Raw genomic sequence first — 7,697 nt, 5'->3', positions numbered from 1 at the left:
GTCGAAGGACGCAAAATGGCCTATGCCGGCGAGGGTTAAAACAGCTAGGTAGGTCGCTAGATCATGCGGCCGGTGACTGCCCGGTGCCGCCGCCTGCTTCTCGGCAGAGAGCAGCAAACACAGTCATTAGGCGCCCGGACGTACCGGCTAACGGCCTAGGCCCGATTGAAGGACAGATGGACAAACGGACAGACGGACAAACAAACAAAATGGTGCCTTCCATCGGGACACACCAGCACCAGTCGGGCATTGTAGAAAGCTCTAGGTATAGTTTACATTCTGATCAGGATGTCTCTTGCGACGAATGCGATTCGTCATAGGTATGCATCTCACCCTACCACACCGTCAACATCTTCATCTTATAAACCATCGCTGTCCACATCTTGATCACGCGTTCTCGTCTTGCCATGCTAAGCAAGGGCGCACACAAGGGGGGGGGCACACGGGCCCGTGCCCCCCCCCCCATTCGAGTTGGGGGGCCCAACTCCAAGGAAGGGGCCCATTTGAGGCGGCCGAAGGCCGCCTCAAATGGGCCTCTAACTAATCCTTAGACCACCGAAGACCGTGTACAACGGGCCCTCAAATGGCCTTAAAGGGCCCTCAGATGGTCTCAAAAGGCCCTCAGATGGCCTCGAAGGGCCCTCAGTTAGCGTCATAGGGCCCTCATCTGGTGTCAAAGGGCCCTTAGATGGTGTCAAAGGGCCCTCAGATGGCCTTAAGGAGCCCTCAGATGACCTCAAAGGACTCTCAGATGGCCTTAAAGGGCCCTCAGATAGCCTCAAAGGGCCCTCAGCTAACGTCAAACGGACGTCAGAAGGCCTTAAAGGGTGTCAAAGGCCCCTGAGCTGGCGTCAGAGGGCCATGCCCTTGCGTCAAATAGCTCTCCGAAGGCTCTAAAGGGTCCTTAGCTGGTGACAGAGGGCCCCCAGCTGGTGCCAGATGGCCCCCAGCTGGCGCCAAATGGCCATCAGAAGGCCTCAAACGGTCCTCAGTTGGCGTCAAGCGGCCCTCAAAAAGCCTCAAGGGGCCCTTAGAAGTTAGAAGACCTCAAGAGGCCCTCAGAAGGCCTTAAAGAGCGTCAAAGGGCCTTGAGCTAGCGTCAGAGGGTCCCCCAGCTAATTTCAGAGGGCCCTGAGCTAGCGTCAAACTTAACCCTCGCACGACCAGGCCATTTCTCATAACACGAACGACCAGGGGGGGGGGTTGTTACGACCCCCCCCCTGGCGTTTCGAAACGGAAGGTCGTAGAGCTTAGCGGAAAAAACCAACGGATTGCTCTCAACGAGATCTCGCGATTGGTGGTATATTTTTTGGTCCTAGGTCAACATTTGACCTACTTTTGACCGGTCAAAGGTCAAATTTTCGAAAAAATAGACTTTTTTCAACTTTCGGCGGTGATTGCGGCAAAACGGTGGGAGATATCGACTTAAAACCTTCACTATCGTGTTCCATGATCAATTCTCTATCGTTTGGTATGTATTTCGTTTCCCTAGCTCTAAAAATGGCGCGTTGGGAGCGCCGGAAGTCGGCAAGGTCACAGTCGGCGGCAGAAATTCGAAAAATCAAAATTTAAATTTTTGAAATCTGATTGTATTTTTGGATTTGGGAGGTCCATTTGCTCCCTATAGAAGCTAATATTGCTGCATATTCCCATTGAGGTGACAAGAATTAGCAAAATAGTGGTTCGGGCGCTTTTCAAAAAAAGTACCGGACGCTGTTCCTCTTGTGACGTCATAGCTCCGTGACCTGACCTGACCCGGTCAAATTTCTTATACCATATGATAGCCAATACTTGCCCCAACATGCATGGGAAGTTTCATCACGATCCATCAACCGATGTCCGTACCACCGGCAGGAAACCTCGGGCGTTGGCACTCAGTTTGTGAAAATCCGGCCGGAGGCTGTACCTCTTATGACGTCATAACTCCGTGAGCTGACATGACCCGATCGATTTTTTTTTTCGGCAAAAGATGCGCAAAGGTTGCCCCAGAGGGTATTGAAAATTTCAGCCCGCTACGACAAGCCGTTTAGCGTGCACTTCGAAAAAACCTCAGGGGGGGTTGATACACCCCCCCCCCCTAGGCGTTCTAGGGTTAAAGTGCCCTTAGCTGGTGTCAGAGGGCCCCAGTTGGTGTCAGAGGGTCATCCATTGGCGTCTAATGGCCATCAGAAGGCCCAAAAACGATCCTCAGCTGGCGTCCAACGGTCCTCAGCTGGCGTCCAACGGTCCTCAGCTGACGACAAGAGACCCTCAAAAGGCCTCAAAGGCCCCTCGACTGCTCAAAGGGCCCTTAGAAGGCCTCAATTGGAACTCAAGAGACGTTAAACGGCCCTCAAAAGGCTTGAAAGGGCCCTCTGCTGATGGCAAAGGGCTCGCACCTGAGTCAATAAGAGCCTTGTCAAAAAAACGGACCTGAGAAACCTTGCCGGCCCTGGTTATCTGCGGGACTCCTACACTTACCTGAGTGGCCCCCGTTTACTGAGGGGCCCTGGTTATTGATGGGGTCCCTGGTTACTTAAGGGGCGCCTGGTTACCAGAGGGGCCCATGATCACCTGGTGGGCCCCTGATCAATTGAAAACCCCTGGTCATCTGAAACGCCCCTGATTACCTAAAGGGTCCCATCACTTGGATTCAGTGACATAGCAAGGGAGCGAGGGGGTACGTGCCCGTTCTCGGGTTTAGGGTTCCTTCGAAACCGAGGGGCCCTGCGGCGCCAGTTGGTAGCAGAGGGTTCGCGCTGGCCGCACTTCAACTCGGAAGGACACCACAGGGCTTGTGGGGGGACGTTATTGGCTCCTATGTAGCCACAATTTTCTTCATAAAGGCCCAATGCCGGTTTCTGAGAGACCTTGCCGGCCGCTCAGGGCCCTAAGTAGTAACGGCCAACGAGTGATTGGCTGCTATGGCTCCACATCCGTCTGTGATAGACACACGGTCCACACCAGTGTTTCTAAAGGCACCCACAACGGCAACTGCGAGGCCCCTCGCCCCACCTCCAAGGGACCCCCACCAGCGCATCTTATGGGCCTACATCGGCGGCTCTGAAAGTCCCCACACCGACGCCTCTGAGGGCCACGTACCAGTGACTCTGAGGGCCTCTTACCAGCCTCCGAGTGTCCTTGCCAGCCTATGACGGGCCACTTTCCACTTGCAGGCCATTTTGCAGGGCCACACACATGCCAATGATGGCCCCACCAGTGTCTCTAAGCCCTAAGACCCCGCAACGGCGCCTGTGAGGACCCAACACCAGCGCATCTGACGGCCTTTCACTGGCACCTCTGAACGCGCCACACACCGGTGACTCTGAGTAGATCGCTCGCTTCGCTCGCTCGTAAAATACCATGTAAATTAGGCATTAGTGTACATTAGGCACACTCCTCGGGCATAAATGATACTTTTGCTTGCCAATTTTCCACATTTTTTCATGCAAAGACCGTTTTAAAGACCCGTCTGCCAGTGAGACTGGACCCACCGTGCCTCCCTCCTCCCATCGAAAGGTCCTGGGTACATCCTTGCCTGAGCTGACCCCGGGCGCCCGGGTGACTCGCGGGCCCGGGGTCAGGTGACCAGCAGGTGACCCCCTCTTGGGAGAAATTCTGGGTACGTGTCCGACATGCATCGTACATAGTCCTGTTGATTTGGTTCATTGGTTAAGCATTAAATATAAGTTATAAGCTGGATCTCTAGTCTGTGATCCCGCATCGTATCAGATATAATGACATTTCATGTCGATGTGCCTAAAAAATATGTGAATATACGTGAAAAAGGAGTGCTGCTCCCGCTCCTACACATCTGGGCCAAACAGTGACCGGCCCCTGCTTCTAGCCACCCGGGGCCGGTCGGCCGGCCGGCAGTCAGTCGCTGCCCGGGGCTGATTTCTGAGGGACCTGCAAAAATGTTTTACGTAATAAATTAGATGATTAGGTATATGTACCGGCTCTGAGTCGCATTTGAGAAAAAACAGCCTAGCGTAAAAATATATATGTTTTGAAAACAAAGCTGGTAGGTACCGAAATAATTGTTTTACCATGCATTGACAAACCAATTGCTCAAGCTTCAAACCAACCGAAATATAGCCCCGTGGGCCGTATTTTTTTTTTTTTTTGGGGGGGGGGGCCCTTCGGCATGGGGGGCCCAGTTCGAAGGTCGTGCCCCCCCCCCCCATTCAAAAATCCTGTGTGCGCGCCTGATGCTAAGCAAGTGAAGTGACACATCAGTGAAGCAAAAACGAGCCGCCTTGACCGGCAGCCGGCGCGGTGGCGCGGATTGGACTATACTCCGGATTGGGCCGCATCCAGCCCTGTCGTATGGCGCCGGTATCAGTCAGTCAATAAATTAGGGCGATCCGGCTGTAGGGTGGCGCCGTGGATGGTCAGGCCGACGGTTGGACCATCAATGATACGACGTCGGTGGCGCGGTCGGAATTCGTAAGCCCGGTTCTGCTTTTTGTATTGTTGGGAGAAAGCTCTTTGGAACTAAAAAGACCGTTGCTGAGCCATGGGATGCTATGATAGGGCGTAGAGTGTAGACATTGGGCTGTACGGGACATCGACGTGAGCCGACAGTTCTAGCCGGAGTCGGAGTCGGATTAGGAGTCGATTTTGGATTGGAAGCCGAAGCCGGAGTCGGAGTCGGAGTTACAAAAAATCCATTGACTCCGCACCCCTGCCAGCTCTGCGGTGTTGGAGCCGGAGTTGGAGTCGGTCGAAGTCGACAATTCTGCCCGGAGTCGGAGTCGGAGTTGGGGTTGGTTTTTGAAATCCGGTGGGAGTCGGAGTCGGAGGGAGTCACCGAAAATCCATCAACTCCTCAGCCCTGGTGATGCCTATGGCTGATGTACCTTAAATACCTGCCATATCAAAACGAGCTAGATCGTATCGTGAAGATTATGCAGGATGTGCACTTGCAGCCATCAGCAGCGGGCCCAGGCGATCCCGCCCACCGTCCGCCACCGCGCTGCCCCTCGAAGCATGTACCGGAACTACAGCTTCGTGACCCAGCCCCACAGAGGGCAGCACACTGTTGTCAGGTCCGAGCCCTAGGATCTGGGAACGCCGCATTGCACGGTCGCGACGCTATACATTTATTTATGTCAACTTTAGAGCGGTATGCTTAGTGTTACATACTTTTGCTAGATTGCGTGAGGATGTCACTTTATATCACTGATTCCTTTCCTATAGTATAGAGCTGTGACCTGGGGTTAGGTCAGATCATAGGCGTCGCCAGACATTTTCGGTTGGGGGGGCAAAATCAAGTTTTGTGTTAAATCTTGCCTTTCCCCAGCCGTTACTCACTCGTTTTACATATCATTCGACGCGCAATGGTGCGAGGAATCCGATGGTGACAAAGTTTTCCGTCTAGCTATAGCATGTATTTTTTTTACAAAAAATAAATAATATTTTTGAAATTTCTGGACAAAAACGACTGTTAGAATTACAGTGGCTGCGATTGCCGACGCACTGCAGAGGGCCCCTGTGCAGACTCTCGTCGCTCATGATCATTACTCAGAAGAAGGTGAAAAACGCTCCATTTGAATCGGATCACCTCGCTTAAACCTCCATTCACGCATGCATGCCGAGGTTTTACGTGAAATGCATAGGGCTTATCCCAGCCGCCGATTGTAGCTAAGAATTGGGCATTCGGCGGAGACTGAGAGAGAATGTCGGAAGTGTGAATCGGAAGTACATCATTCATCCTTGCTGCAGTGAGAAGAAGTGTTTTGTTCACTCGAGTGTGAACAAAAAGTTTCTGGTTTTTCGAGTGAAGGGAAGCGCTGCAAACGCGACCAAAAATATTTAACGGAACCAAAAGTTACGCACGGCATAGCGGCAAGGGATCCCTTAGAGATAGGAATGCGACTTCCAGGCCATTTCAGGCCACTCAGGGTCAGTGTGGGCTCTCAGAAGCCTGCCTAGGATCCCGGAGATCGGCGTGGGTCACCCCAAATATTTACGTGTATGTGGTGCACTGGTGCTTTAGGGCTTTCCGAGCCTAAGGTGGGCCCGGAAAGCCCTTTAGGGCACACGAGCTTTCAGAAGCCAGTGTGGGCGGCGGGCGCTAAGAGACTAGGCCCAGGGTGAGCCTGGAGCCCTCGAATAACAGTGTGAACCGTCGGGGTCTGTGTCGAATCCTTAAGGACCCTACGTTGGTAGGGACATAAGAAACATGTGTTGCGGCCCTCAGAGGGACACGTGAGTTGTGACCCCTCAGATGCCGGGTTGGGGTTAGCTAAGTCTGTCGCCTCATAAGTTCGGCTGAACTATCATAGGCCAGTTGAGGTTTTCAGAAATTTTCGAAGGCATCCTCAAAGATTCGTGTGGCCCTTCAGAGGTCTACGTATGTATAATGTCCGCAAAGATCCCTGTATGGGCCCTCTAGAGAACATGGACACCAGTGGGACTCTCAGAGGCCGGTTTGGGCCCTCCGAAAGCTTCTTAGAGCTCAGTGGAGCTCCTTAGAAGCCTGTGTGAAAAGCAGGCTAATGAGCCCTGCGGCACTTGAACGGTAGGTACCTGTCGCAGACATTTGACGAGAGTTGAGAAAGGCCCCGAAGATTTCGTGTCACGCTTTGAACGAAAATTATGTGTCAGCACTCCAAAACTTATGGAAATCAGCTACAAAATGTAATAAAGAACCGACTAGGAACATGGCATGAATCATGGCATTGACATTTCCGAGTCTGGAGTCGGAGTCTTGAAGATTTTGGCGACTGCGACTCTGACTTTGGTTTGAACTGCACGCTCCAACAGAGTCTGACCTCACAGGCATTCTCAGAAAGGTACCCCCATTTTTCCCCGACTCCAAAATCTCATCGGATCTGTATCGATCTCAGGGGGTGCCCGGTCCGAGGTTGGGGGGGGCAAGCTGCCCCGCTTGCCCCCCCCCCCCCGTGGCGACGCTAATGGGTCAGATCCATAACATAATCATGTTAAGCTGACCATCCCACCTTAACATTTAGTTTTTAGTTGAGATAGCCAAAATGGGGTCCCTGGCTTGCTCTTACTGGTTTGGGCGGTTTGGGCACACATAGCGTCGATAAATGCCTCAAATCGAAAATATGTGGTCATAGGTGTCGATTTGTGTACTTTTGTGGGTGCCCGGGCACCCACAATACTGAGTTGGGCACCCCCCCCCCCCCAAGGTGTTCAGGGCACCCACAACCAAAGTTACTGGCATCACTGTTTACGGTTCTTTGAACGCATTGTTTTCTCTATTACCGTACATCAGAATGCGTTGTAAAGAAAAGACGCGATTTTTATTGCCTAATCTATGCCAGACAGCAGCATTTGGCAGCCATCGACGCATTCGTGCTGCGTCAATGGGTTTCCGGTTCCGGACGTCCTGGAGTTTTGCTTTGAGTGGCGGAATAGTCTTTTGGTCCGAAATATCATGGTTTAACCCTCGCCGGCACAGGGAGGGGGGTGCAATGATGCAATGCCCCGTTGCATCAACGGGGTAGGGGTTGATGCAACCCCGCGCACCGACGGGGATCCGCATTCCGCGCCAACTTCGCACCGACGGGGGGCGGATACCTGCCTCCCGTGATATCTCGAGAACGAAGCAAGCTATATAGGGACAAGCGTTAAATGGCACATGGGATACAGACGGACAAGGTCTACGATTTTTACTGAGGTCATTTTCAGGTCACCGATGGTCACCAATGACACCACTAGTCAGTGGTGTCCAAAATTTTTAA

This window comes from Amphibalanus amphitrite, unplaced genomic scaffold (assembly GCF_019059575.1).
Source record: "Amphibalanus amphitrite isolate SeventyFive unplaced genomic scaffold, NRLGWU_Aamphi_draft 000550F_arrow, whole genome shotgun sequence".
Lineage (NCBI taxonomy): Eukaryota > Metazoa > Arthropoda > Thecostraca > Balanomorpha > Balanidae > Amphibalanus > Amphibalanus amphitrite.
This window is presented reverse-complemented; position numbering follows the sequence as displayed.